At 45.1% G+C, this 14,729-nt stretch overlaps 1 pseudogene; it reads left to right on the forward strand.

Annotated features, from left to right (window-relative positions):
- Window positions 1-12,871: 12,871 nt before the first annotated feature.
- On the forward strand, window positions 12,872-13,964 carry LOC130880967 (ubiquitin-conjugating enzyme E2 S-like; annotated as a pseudogene).
- Window positions 13,965-14,729: the final 765 nt, after the last annotated feature.

A 14,729-nucleotide genomic window follows, 5' to 3' on the forward strand; every position in this document is an offset into this window, starting at 1 on the left:
AGCACTCGGGAGGCAGAGGCAGGAGGATCTCTGTGAGTTCGAGACCAGCCTGGGCTATAAGAGCTAGTTCTAGAACAGGCTCCAAAGCAAGCAAGCAAGCAAGCAAGAAAGAAACATATAATCAGTGTGTAGGTGGAAGGCAGGGGGTGGGGTGGTGAATGTTAGGATTCAGGCAGTATGCTGGCCCCTGTGACTGGCAGAATACACTGCTCAGGCTGGCCAGCCCAGGGTCCGATGGTTGCTGTGCCACTATGTAGTCTGTACACAGGTGCAAAGGTCCCTTTAAGAGACACATCCCACCCACTCCTGCTCTCTCTGCCTTTTCTCTGAGGAGGCAGATCACTGTCTCTCCCCTTCCCTTCCCCAACAAAGTTCCTTCCCTTGTAAGGTCTGTCTGATGGCATGTCTGTCCCTCACCCCAACTAGTTGCTTTTTAAGTTTAAAGGTAAATTTAATAATCTACCTTTTTGCCCTATTATTTCTGTGTCTCTCCTTTTTCTTTTCAGAATGAGATCCCTGAATCTAACCTCCTTTGTTCAACTTTTTTTCCTGACCATTACCAATAATAACTTGTAACCAACCCCCCTCCATGATGAAAAATATCCATAACCCACCAAATGACCAAAACCACCCATTGAACCTCTTGGGAATGTGGGCGTCATGTTCTCTAGAGTGCTTCCTGTTGTGTGGGGGTAGGCAATGGCATCTCTAGGGAACTCTGAGAAAATTGAGTTAGGGCCAACTCCTGGGAGGGCTAACTGTATCATTTATTGCCAGTCTCTGTGTAATGGGAAAGTGTAGGGCTTACCTGAAGTCCTGCCTGGGGTGGTGCCTGAGCAGTTTATAATCCAAAACTGATCTTTGGGTGGTGTTTGTCAGCTTAGTGGCCTTAGCACAATTTAGGTGGAATCATTGTTGTGGGGCCCCATCATCCTTTAAAGATGTCAAAGGTCACGGTTAGGAATGGTCACAGTTCACTGCAAAAATACTTAAACATTGTAAATGTCATATGCAGCATATCTCAGAAAGGTTAAAGGACCACAATTTGTTAAGTACATCTGGAGTATACAAACTTAATTCCTAGTTACCTGATTCAGACTCAGGCCCAAAATCATGTACAGAAAGCTAAATGAAGCCTTTTTCTAGAATTAGTATTCTATATGACCATTTAAACAGAAATTTAAATATATACATTAATCTTATAGATCTTGAGATAATATTTATAGCTTAAGAAAAAATTTTAAAGAGTCAAAATGAAACCAAAAACTTATGAGATTAGTGGCAAAAGAATAAGTCCTTAATTTTGGTTTTTCTTTTGTCCCGTATCAGGTGGATCTTCTGACATGAGACAGGGATTTTGGATTTTCCTTTAACAAGCATGCTTGGGTTTAGAAAAGGAGAGAGTCACACTCCAACTTCAAAGACAGTTTTAATTTTTAATTGAACTAGGACCACAAAAAGATCATTTGCCTTATATGACTGTAGAGAACAGCAGAAACAAACATTTGGGAAGATTTTAGGCAATTTTATCCTGTTGGAAATGTGCTGTATCATTAGGTCAATTTATTCTTTTTCTTGGAACATTTTCTCTGGATGATTTGACCTTTTTCTTCAGATGTCTCATTTGTCTAGTGATCTTCAGATTTTTTTTAGTTGTATGCTTTTATTCGCCTGGAAAGACAAAAACAAAACCCTGCCCCAACCCTGACTTTGGGAGTTAACTTTTTCATCTGATCAAATGAAAGGCATTTGTCTGTCTTATAAGTTAGTTTAGATTGAATGGCCACACTGTTTGATGAACTATCACCTCTTCTAATCAAGAGGTGTCTCCTGTTCGAATTTAATATTTATCAATTTTGATGGTATCCATAGTTTTTCTTCTCCTTTGGAAATAAAGGCAAAACCTCTTCCCCAATGTATTACATGTCTTGGTTTTCATTATGAGGTCAACACATCTTTAAAGTATAGAGGCATATTTAATTTAGCAGTTTTTCCCACTATCCCATGTCTCTCCACAGCTATTGTTCCTTTATCCAAAAAGGCCAAGACCCTCTCTAAGTTCTACCCTACTACTTTCTGTGTCTCTCTATCTGTTCTTAGTACTCCAAAACCTGTATGATTAATTTTGGTCAGCTAATAGCTAGGTCTGCCCTCTGATTCAAAGCAAACTTTATTGTCAGTCTCAAGAGCATCAGAATATGATCAAAATATCACACAACAATAGTCTCTACAGGAAGTCATACGGAAGCTATTGACAAGGTTGTCGGGGAAATGGAATCCTTGCACAACACAGCATTAGTGGGAATATAAATTAGTTCAACAAGTACAGAAAACTATGCTGAGGTTTCACAAAAATTTCAGAACAATATCATATCATCCAGCAATTGTACTACAGTTATTTAAACAAAGGAAATGAAATCCATATCTATCTCAAAAAGACATATGTACTCCAATGTTATCCTAGCCCTCTTCACAATAACCAAGCAATGGGAACAACCTAAGTGGATGAATGGGTTTTTAAAAAGTACGTATATACAATGCAATGGTACCATTAAAAACAATTCTGTCATTTGCAACCACATTGATATAGCTGGAAGATATTACATTAAGACAAATTAAGTCAAGCATTCAAAGACAAATATCACATGATCTCATATGTGCAACCTACATAGTTTTCCCAGAAAAGACAGTATGGTGGTTAGCAGAGACTGGGAGTGGTGTTAGCATTCAGAGTTGACAGTGTAAGCATTTCAGTTAGATAGGAAGAATCAGGCAAGGGATTTACCATGCAGCATGCTGGCTACAGTTAATGATGTGTTGTATCCCTGGGAGATGCTGAGGTAGTATAAAATGTCCTCACCACAAATAGGACCTGTGTGAGGGAGTATGTACATAACTTAGCTAGATTAAGTCATCCCACTGTGTATATACACTTCAAAACATTGTGATACACATATAATTTTATCTGTCAACTAAAAGTATATATAGTATAGGAATGTCTCAGTTGAAATGTAATTTGTTTTGTAGAAACAGGGCCTCTCTCTGGTGCAGCTTGGAACTCACTGTACAGCCCAGGATGACCTCAAAACACAGCAGACCTTTGGCTTCAGCTTCCCAAGAGCTGTGCTTTTGGATAAGAATCACACCTCTGGTTCTTCTTTTCACTGATAACTACTTGACTTATAAACAAAATGTCTTCTTCTCTTGGTGCTGCTACAGTCTTGCGTATGAGGCTCTCTACTGCTGATCCACATCTCCAGCCCTTAAAATGTGCATGGGGATGGTGGGTGTTTACACACACAAGTGCAGAATACAGCTTTTGCACTGTGTAGGACTGACCACCCTGGAATTCACTATGTAGAACAAGCTGGCCTGTAGCTTACAGAGATCCACCTGCCTCTCCCTCTGGATCATATATATAAGTTAAATCTTGGCTCTGAATGTAAGAGAAAATTTCTTAGGCTGAGCATGGTGGCATACCTCTTTAATCCCATCCAGGGATACGTAGTGAGACCCTATTCAGAAAAATGGGGGGGAGGTGGCATTTGATTATTCTATTTAATATGATTTCCAGTTTGTCCATTTTCTATAGTATCAGGATTCTATCCTTTTTTCTTTTTCTTTTGGCAGTCTCTTTATACAGCTCTAGCTGTCCGGTAGCTAAGCAGACTAGACTAGGCTGGCCTGACACTCATAGAGATCTTCCTGCCTCTGTAACCTGAGTGCTGAGAGTAACGGGCATGCGCCACCACACCCAGCTCATTTTTCTTTATGGCTATATATAATTTCCATTTCGTGTATATGCTGCATTCTCTTTATTCATTCTTCTGCTGATGGGCATCTAGACTGTCTCTAAGAAGCAGGATCTTTCAGAGTAGCTCAGCCTGTTTTGGAAGTTACTGCGTAGCCTAGGCGTCTCTGGAACTTTGGATTCTACTGCCTCACCCTGCTGAGTACTGGGATCAAAGACTCTTGGCACCAGTCACAAATGCCTTTGAGTGATGTACTCAAGATAGGCCTCCCTGCCTAGACTAAGCTGGTACACAGGGAACCCAAGAGACCTTGCCAAGAACTACTGGCTTCAGCTACTTTTGTCAGTAATCTTTGAGTCTCTAGCTGATTCTGCTCTCATTACCTTTAACAAGGACCTTCTGAGACGAGAAAAGACAGCTCTCCATGCTGGCTGTGCACAGACTCATCTACTCCAGAAAGACTGGCAACAAATGGCTTACTCCCTCCCTGCCTCTCCTGTCCCCCCTCCTCCCCCTCTTTCCCTCTGCCCTTTTACTTCACCCCCTTGTTCTCCCCTCCTCTTCCCTCCCCTCCTATAGTTTACCTCATAGTGCAGCGAGGGCTGTACACTCCTCATTCGTAGCTAAAGGCGGCATTTCTGGGAGCCCTAAGAAGGCCTGAGTAACAACTCACAACATTATGTGCTCAGAAGTTCTCTTGAGTTGTGTCCTTTTTGTTTTCTAGTGGTGGCACCCAGGAGCTCCTTGAAGCCACTGCATAAAACCCAGCAGGTAGCCGGGCAGTGGTGGCACACGCCTTTAATCCCAGCACTCGGGAGGCAGAGGCAGGCGGATCTCTGTGAGTTCGAGACCAGCCTGGTCTGCAGAGCTAGTTCCAGGACAGGCTCCAAAGCCACAGAGAAACCCTGTCTCGAAAAAACCAAAAAAATAAAATAAAATAAATAAAACCCAGCAGGTATGAGTGGAATGGGAATTTGACGACCTGGGGCTTGAACTTGCAGTCCTTCTACCTCAGTCTCCTAAGTAGCTGGGATTCTAGGCCCGGGCCGCCAGATTCAGATCTCACTTGTTTTCTTCAGTAAAAGTGTACTTGTAATCCCTTTTTGAGCTAGGCATGGTGGTTTGTGCCTGTGATTCCAGTGCTTCAGAGGTGGGACCAAGAAGTTCAGGGAAATTCCCAGGTACATAGGGAGTCGACTTGAGGCCAGCCTGAGCTACATAAGACCCTGATTCAAAAACAAACAAAAAACCCCACAAAAAACTAAATATAAAAGCTGAGAATAGTAATCAAATCAGCTTTCTGTCACTGAGGAAAAACACCTAGCTAATGATAGTCAGCCATAAGAAGAAAGTTCATAGTTACTTGGGGCTTCTAGGCCAGTGGTGGCACAGTGGGTCCTGGCCATTACCTGGCTGAAGAGGCCTGTTCACTTTATGGGAGGGAGCGGGCAGGGCTAGCTTCCCCTCAAACGCAAAACCCCAATGACTGAACTTCCTTCTGGGTTCCAACTCCTGTAGGTTCCACCATCTTCTTTCAGTCAGCAAGTCTTTACAGACCCTTAGGTGACATTTGAGAGCTAACCTATAAATCAGACGTACTAGTGAACCGTGCCTGGAATCCCAACACCCATGAGAAGGAGACAGGGAGATCTTGGGAAGGTCAGCCTGGGCTATACAACAAGGCTCTGTCCCAGAAAGAAAATAAGCAATCAAGCGAGCAATAAGATCTAAACTATCGCAATTTGGTTCTTTGGAGAATATAGCACTCCTTGAAGTTTATATATTTTATGTGTTTAAGTTGAGCCTCTTGGGTTTCATTTTTTTTTCTTTTTTAAAAGATTTATGTATTAGGTATAGTGTTCTGCCTGTGTGTATACCTGCAGGCCAGAAGGCACCAGATCTCATTACAGATGGCTATAAGCCACCATGTAGTTGCTGGGAATTAAACTCAAGACCCTTGGTAGAGCAGCCAGTGTTCTTAACCACTGAGCCATCTTGCCAGCCTTGGGTTTCAATTTTCTATGTAGCCAAAAACGACCCTGAATTTCTGATTCTCTTATTTCTGCCTCCCAAGTACTGGGTAGTATCGATTGCACCTGTACCTGGACAACTTAATGAGGACCTCTCATAAAATGAAATGCTGGAGAGATGGTTCAAAGGCCAAAGAGACTTGGTTCCAGGCCTGATGACCTGAGGTCAATCTCCAGGACCCATCTGATGGAGTGTCTTAGTAAGTGATGTTCCATTGCTGTGAAGAGACACCATGACCATGGCAACTCTCATAAAAGAAAGCCTTTAACTGGGGCTGGCTTACAGTTTGGAGCTTTGGTCCATTACCATCATGGCAGGGAGCATGGTGGCAGTTAGACAGACATGGTGCTGCAGAGGTAGCTGAGAGTTCTACATCCTGATCCACAGGCAGCAGGAAGATAGAGACTCTGGGCTTGGAATTGGCTTTTTAAAACCCCAAAGCCCACCTCAGTGACACCTTTCCTCCAACAATGCTACACCTCCTTTTCAAATCGCGCCACCCCCTGATGACTAAGCATTCAAATATATGAACCTATGGGGGCCATTCAGATCACCATGCGAAGGGAGAAACCCGCTCCCCAAGTTGTCCTCTGACTTCTGTATGCACACTGTAGCATATGTGTGTACATATGTGTATACATATGCACAGAGGAGGCCTGGGGATGTGGCTCAATGCTGATGTGCTTGTCTAGCTTTCATGAGCCCATGTCTCCCAACGTTGCTAAGCCAGGGTATATTAAATTAGTGAATTATTTTGTATATATATATATATATATATATATATATATATATGAAAATTGCTAAAGAAAATCAAGCAGGCAGTCCTCATCTGGATATCTGTGCCCAAATCCTTCATGCATTTTATTATTTTGTTTTCTCTTCCCCACCTGCCAGCATGCATTTTAGAAGCACAATTTGTGTGTGCTATGCTAACCCCAGTGTCAAAGTGTCTCATGCTACAGGGCTTGCTTAAAAGGTGACCAAAGGGAAAACTCACTAATGAAATCTAAGTGGAGAGAGATATGTAATTAAGACACTCACTCACATGCCTCCTAGCCATTGATGGAGAAGGTATCACCTGCTGGGCTCATTATCTAAGGTGCTTCTCTGTCAGGAATCACCTTGTTGGGTGATTCTGCTGTGATCCTTGCCAAGGTGGGTTTGTATGTTCCAGGGTAGGGGCATGAGGGTTAGAAATGTTAGGTAGGAGCAACAGATAAGAAATAAACACAGCTGGGCAGTGGTGACACGCGCCTTTAATCCCAGCACTTGGGAGGCAGAGGCAGGCAGATCTCTGTGAGTTAGAGGCCAGCCTGGTCTACAAAAGCTAGTTCCAGGACAGGCTCCAAAGCTACAGAAAAACCCTGTCTCGAGAAACCAAAAAGAAAGAAAGGAAGAAAGAAAGAAAGAAAGAAAGAAAGAAAGAAAGAAAGAAAGAAAGAAAGAAAGAAGAGAGAGAGAAAAGAAAGGCATAGGATAGTACCGGGGAGGGCAACTCGGCAAATACTGCACGCTGACATCCGAGTTCTGAGTTCACCCGCGTTTATTTTTCATTCAGTTTTATACCCCAATATAAAACAGAGGAAGAAGGCAAAAGACTACCTTCCCCTCCCTGGTTTTGAGACAGGGTTTCTCTGTATAGCTTTGGAGCCTGTCCTGGCACTAGCTTTGTAGACCAGGCTGGCCTTGAACTCATAGAGATCCACCTGCCTCTGCCTCCCAAGTGCTGGGATTAAAGGTGTGCACCATCACCACCACCCAGCGGGCAAAAGACTGCTTTAAAAACATGATACAAAGGACAGCCAGAACAGTTACTGCTCCCATACTTGAAACATCAAGCCATTGATTCCTGAGTAAAAGTATTTGATGTTTGGGGCAGTGAAGACACCCTAGACCAAGTATCGTGCAGGCAGCTACTCCCTAAGTCAAACCTCCTATTTCAAAAGAAGGAGCAGAAGCATGCTTGAATTCTCTGACCTTTGGTTAGGGTGGAGCAGATCCACCTCTGTGGGCCATCTTAATGTCCAGAACACCAAGTAACCACATGCTAGGTCAGGATCTCTTGTTTGTAGCCACACCTGTTGTCAACAAAATAAGCTCGAACTCTCTGACCTTCAGACAAGGTGGAATAGGTTCACATTTCGGGGTTCCTACAGCTCTCTGTGCTATGGACAACTGCACAGACTCAAGAGAGAGCCAAAGTGCTAAGGCCCTGTCTGAGACGCTGCAGGTCTACAGTTCTGTGGCTGGTGCTGCCCCTGGTCAGTAAAAAGGAGGTAACACACCCTACTTTGCCTCACACGGGAAGTTATAATACAAAATGAGGTCCCCAATGGTGTGCATGTCCCTCAAAGGGACTGTCCTTCTGCTCCCTTTCCTCTGAGACACACTTAACATGGTGTCTCCTACCAGCTTTTATTATAAAGAACTGTCATCAGTAAGTCCTTGCAAATGCCTTAAACTGGAGAATTTCCCCACAACACTGGAGCCAGTATCTGAAGTTTTCACAAAAAGGAGCCCACCTCTCATGAATGGTTAATAGAAACCACAAGAGGCTTTTGTTTACAACCATTAGGCCTCAGTCCAGGCTAAAAGGCTAACTGGAGTCAATTTGTATTTGTGTTCCAGTCACCAAGATGTAGCTAACCAGGAAGCTTTTAATCTGATCTTCCAAGAAATCCAGAAGAGGCAGCTAACAGCCACATCAAAAGATGACCTTCAGAAGCCTGGTAATGTCTCCAGATTGGTCTTCTACCTAAGGAGCCTCACAAGGAACCTCAGGAGAACAAAGAGCAACCTACTTTCGTCTTTGGTTTCTGCTTCCTTCCGCCTCTTTCTACCCAGAAAACCAGCTTCTGCCTGCCTCACTGGAGCACATTCTACTTCAGTGGTTCCCCACCTGTGGGTCACGACCCCTTGGGAGCTGAATGACCCGTTCACAATGGGTCGAATATCAGATAGCCTGTATATCAGATATTTACTACTGTTATGATTCATAACAGTAGTAAAATTACAGTTATGAAGTAGCCATGAAAATAATTTTATGGTTGGGAGTCAGTACAACATGAGGGTCACAGCATTAGGAAGGTTGAGAACCACAGCTCTGCTTTATGGCATGAAGCTCTTTAACACCCTTAAAGTAAATTGTTGAAATTTAGTCCCTTGACGAGGATGTCCCTTGACGAGGCACATCCTGAATCTCAGTACCCTCATCGCCACACACGTTGAAGTGCTGCTCTTAGAAATGTATTCCTTTGCCACGTGTTTAGGAGACTGAGACAGGAGGATCACAAATTTGAGGCTATTCTGGGTTACATAGTCAGTTTCAGACTAGATTGGCCTACGCAGACAGACCTCTTTTCAAAACATTGAAAAGGAGAAAGTAAAGAAATACATTGTATTGAGTCCTGTACAGTCCTTTGTAAAGCTTTTGCGGCCCAACAAACCTCTCCACTGACACAATGATCCAAATCAGAGCAAATTAAACCAAATTAGGAAAAGCCCAGGATTAATGGTTGCCAGCGCTCCTGGGTGGCCCTCCTGGAAAATAAGCCGAGGGGAAAGGAGGACCAGGAAGACCACATGCCCGGCCTCTGGGGGCAGCTTAAATAGCCTGTGGAAGTGGGAGGGGTCACCTTTTGGCAGGCTTTTTCGGAGATGGAGTCTGGACTGGGACAACTCCCAGGAGAGGGGACCTGGGATGGAAAGTTCCACTCAAACATTTTAGAATGGATGCCAGCGGCTGGGGTGAAACCTCCAACCAAATATCCTTCACAATGAAACAGAAACAAACAAACAAAAAACATTCTCTGCAAAGGAAAACAAAACAAAAGGTAAAAGTAGAAGTCCCAAGCTTTAACCACCAAACCTGACCATTTGGATCCCAATCCACACAAACATCTGGATCTACCCCTAGTTATTACCGGATATGACCTGGTTGTTACAGTCAGAGCCCAGGCCGTAGCAGACCTAACAAACTGGCCTGGACACCTGTCTTCAACAGCTCTTGAAGAGACAAGTAAGAGAAAATCAGAGAAAGGAAATTTATTTAGTACGGTCACTCTAGAAAGGAACAAATAAAGAGGTCCAGAGGGTCAGGGTGCGCTAAGAAGACACAGGCCATCTTTCTCAGGACAAGTTTCATGACTCTTGTAACAGGGCCCCAGACCTTAGCACAACTGACTCCATTATGGAGGTACCATTCAGGCCATGAAACTTAGCATGTAGATAGTACCATCTGACGAAACTAAAAGACCTAATCCACCAAAGTCCATAGTTCTGGGAAAGTCTGTAAGTGTACTAACCTTGCTTTTTGACGTCTATAGTTCCACTTCTGGCAAACTGTTCTTATTAACTGAAGTTTCATGTCAATCCAGATCATGGTTTTTTTGTGCTTAAAAACTCACCCCAATACCCAGTGTAGTTCCTGACTGGCTTTTTATGGGCTCAAACTCATGTCTGAGTAGTCTTCTCTGGTGAATACCCCCACAAAACTCTAAGCACTAACAACATCCTCACCCTGTACCTCAAACAAAAGGAGCCAGGCTGAGATTCTGCTTTCCAACTTCAAAGAAACTTTTCCCATCCCCAAACAGGAGTTTCCCAGAAGACAAAAGCTACAAAGGAATGGGGGACCCTCCTGCATCGCTTCTCACCTGAACAAGAGGCCCCAGAGGCTCACAACTCCTCAGCTTTCCTGGAAGAACCTAGACTTCTTACATCTTTACCCCTAGAAACTCTCTTTCTTTGTTTATGATTTCGAGAAAGACTCTCACTGTATAGCTCAGGCTACCCTACAGTTCAGTTCCCAATCCTATCTCAGCCTCCCAAAAATTAAGATTGTAGGTATGTAGTGTACCTCTCTCTATGCCCAAGTTCTTTCCTTGCTTGCTTCCCTCCACCACCACGCTTTTTTTTGGTAGGAGGGAAATCTAGGGTTCAAATCCAAGTCTTATACATTCTAGTCCAGCTCTTTACCACTGGGGTACATCCCTGGCCCTGGTTGTTGGGTTTTTGTTGTTGTTGTATTTTTTCCCTTTCAATTAAATGTTTTTCATAGAAAACAGTGAGTGTTCTGCTATGACCAAAATCAAGAGGTCCTGATGACTTTCCCCTCTGAGAAAGACCTAAAGCTAGCCACATTCTTCCTCGCTATGTAATATACCAGCCTATAAGTTCCAATTCCCTCCAACCTTGAACTCAAAATGGCTTTCATAAAAGAAAACTGTTTTTGTTGTTTGAGAATAGGGTGTGTATCCTAGGCTAGTCTCAAAGTCATAATCCTCCTGCCTCAGCCTACTGAGTGCTGGGAATACAGACGTGTCACCTCATCATCTGGTTTATAGACAAATGTTAGTGTGTGCTTAGTTTAATCTGAGGGTGGAAAGGACTGTGGCACAGTTTAGTGGTACAACATGTGCTTAGCATGTTTGAGACTCTAAGTTCCATCCTCAGTACCAAATGAAAACAAATTGCCTTGAGTTGGGTGATAACAAGACTTGATGAACCACAAGCATGCACAGATAGACTGTGCCCACTGTCCAGATGAACTGCAAGCGTGCACAGTTAGACTGTGCCCACTGTTCAGATAAACCGTGAGCATGCAGAGATAGACTGTGCCCACTGTCCAGATGAACCGCAAGCGTGCACAGATAGACTGTGCCCAGTGTTCAGATGAACTGCAAGCGTGCACAGATAGACTGTGCCCAGTGTTCAGATGAACTGCAAGCGTGCACAGATAGACTGTGCCCACTGTCCAGATGAAATCAAGTGTGTGCTCTTTCTTAGTCATGATACATTATAAATAATACATCATCATCCCGAGCTGTGGGCTTCCAAGTTTAAGGCTTGTATTTCTTTTAAAGTATTTAGGTTTTAATCCTGGGGTGAGGTGTAAGGTGTGCGCATGTGAGTGTAGCTGCCTGGATTCAGGTCCTCTGGAAGAGCACTCTGTGAGTGTAGGCACCGGATCGGGTCCTCTGGAAGAGCATTCTATGAGTGTAGGTGCTGGATTCATGTCTCCAGAAGAGCACTCTGTGAGTGTAGGTGCTGGATTCGTGTCTCCAGAAGAGCACTACATACTTCTGACCACTGAGCCATCTCTCTGAGCCCCCAGAAGTTATATTTATAATAAATCTCCAGAGGCTACTGACTATTGGCAAATTACTTTTAAAAAACATCAGTATTTTTCTTAGCTTATTTTTATTTTATTTTATTTGTTTGATTGGTTTTGTTTTCTGAAACAGGGTTTCTTTGTGTGGCCCTGGCTGTCCTGGAACTCTATGCAGACAGTATTTTTCTTAGTTTATGATGACAGCTGTCTCCCCTTTTTAATTAAGTGGCTCTCAAATGTTATGAGCCCCTGGAGAGCTTATTTAAATGGATCTGTAGCCAAGGACATGTCCAATGCCTGTCATCTCGACTTTTGGGAGGTGGAAACAGGACAGTCAGTCATTCAAGGCCGGATGAACCCTGGCAATACAGAAATTTCAAGGCCAACCTTAGAGTTCTGTTTGGTGTTCTGTCAACTTGACCCAATCTAGGGTCATCTGGGAAGAGGGAACCTCAGCTGAGAAAAGACTTTCATCAGATTGGCCTGTAAGCGAAGCCTGCAGGACATTTTCTTGATTAATGATTGATGTGGGAGGGCCCAGCCTGCTTAGTGTAGTAGTACCACCCCTGGAAAGGTTGTCCTGAGTCTAGCATCTGCCTCCTCAGATGCTTGGTGGCCTTGGCAGGACCAGCTCTGGAACAGTCTGTGGCAACTGAGTGGCAGCGAGGGTCTCAGTGAGCTAGCCTGGGTCACTGAACTTACGGCCCACCCAGACTGCAGAAACATGTGGGCAGTGCCTCTCCTTCCAGGCTTCTCTGCACCTCTGCGGTGACACAGCTGTGCCCTTGCCACCAAACTCCATAAAAGCCAAAACACCACAGGGTGAGAATTTTAGGAACCGGGTAACTGTGGAAAGAAAATGTGTTTGGCCAAGGGCTGATGCTTCCCCATCAGCAGCATCATGCTGAAAGCTGCTGTCCCCAGCCATGCACACGAGGCCCAAGAGCAAAGGCCAGGAGCTAGGGATTTGAGGACCATGGCTGACAGCAAGTCAGAACTGTCCCTGCTTTTGCACATGGGCCTGCCTGGGCTCCTGGCTACTGCCACGTTATCTCTCAATCCAGAGCAGCTTGGTGAGGCATCACTGTCCTATCTAAGACAATTAGAGAATACACTGTTCCTTTCTAGGTCGTCCTAGATCAAGCAGAAGCATCTGGCATTTTGTGCCAACGAGGTCTTCAGGCCAAGTTTTACAGATGGCTGGAGGGTAGGTGACGTCTTGCTCACTGACCTGCGGGGGAGATTACCGCTCATTATACTTTCAGGGCTGTGAGAAAGACATTCCTACAAGTGTAGTGGGGTAGGTCTTCCCAGCTCACTGACAGCGTGGGTGTATTTTTATGATGTTTTCCTGAATTAATTGACTCTTTGACGGGATGGGATAAAGTCTGACAGACCTAGCCCATGCAGTCGAGTGTTTTGTGGCCAGAATAGAAGAAGATGGAAGTATGAGTGGAGGTGGGCCGGGGGGACCTTCCTGGGGCCACAGCAGACAGCAGTTGGAACCCCACCTCTGCCAGAGGTCAGAGGAGTACAGGAACTCCTGCTAGAGAATCTGCCTTCTCACACAGGCCACCAGGTGTACAAGGAGGAGGTGACACTGACTTCCCACTCACTTGGTGGTGATAAGGTCTTCCCCAGAGAGGAGGTCCTTACCGACATTCAGGTCACCATTCAGGGTGACCTGAAGAGAATCCCTGGGCCTGAGGTCTGTTCAGTATGAAGCTCCTACCGGGCAAAGACTTTCCTGCCTCCCCACCCAAGGCTACTCTCTGAGACCTTCCACCCAAATGTGGGCTCCAGGGGTGAGATCCGTGCCAACGTGTTCAAAAGGAACTGGATGGCTGAGGTGGGCATCGGATATGTGCTGCTGACCGAGTGCCTACTGGGGCACCCTAACCCAGAGTTGGCACTCAGGAAGGTGGGCGCTGCTTGGAGAACTATGAAGAGTAGGTCGCCAGTGGTCTACCCAGTATGCAAGCAGCACCAGCAGCTGGAGGGCTGAGGCTACCTGAGACCTCAGCATGGCTATAGCCTCTCCCACTGACCTTATGACCCCAGTGGTCTAGGAGGAGCCAAAGATCCCATGGCAGCATGCAGGCACAGGCGAGCAAGATAATTAAGTAGTCAAGAAAATGTCAGACAGGAGGTCAGCACTGAGGAGACTATAGTGGGCTCTCCCTCCCTTCCCTCCTCCCTCCCTCCCTCCCTCCCTCCCTCCCTCCCTCCCTCCCTCCCTCCCTCCCTCCCTCCCTCCCTCGCTCCCTCCTTTCTTCTGTTCTGTCCCCTCCCACGTTGTCTAAGTTATTTAATTTGCAGCGGGGTGGGAGAAGAGGAGCACCCGAACCTGGATTTGTTTTTCTAAATAAAGCTGGAAAAGAAAATAAACAACTAAGAACAAAACTAGCTTGTAAAACAGAGGAAACCAGTAGCGGAGTTTCAGCTCGGAGGGAGTCAAGAGCAGGTCTCTGATTGACAGGTCTCCCTGAGCAGTTTTTGCTCACGTGGTACATATGGCCCTGCCCCTCCTGCAGATACTACCCAGTGTCCCCCTTGTCTGGTGCTAGACTGTAGGCAGAAAGAACCTGGAGAGCTCAGCAAATGGCTCAAGTGTGCAGCTTGGGTCAGCCCACCTCCAAAGACAATCAAACCCATCCTGAAGAGAAGGGGACAAGAGAGGCAGCTCTGCCTAGGCCGCTTCCTCCAGGGGCAGATTTGAATCAGGGATTAGAGTATTTGTTTGTCTGGGAAGAAACATGGGATGGTTAATCTTGACTGTCAGCTTGATGGGATTTAGAACCCCCATGGAAACAAATCTCTGAGCACGTCTGGGG

Source organism: Chionomys nivalis, chromosome 9, assembly GCF_950005125.1.
Source record: "Chionomys nivalis chromosome 9, mChiNiv1.1, whole genome shotgun sequence".
NCBI classification, from domain to species: Eukaryota; Metazoa; Chordata; class Mammalia; order Rodentia; family Cricetidae; genus Chionomys; species Chionomys nivalis.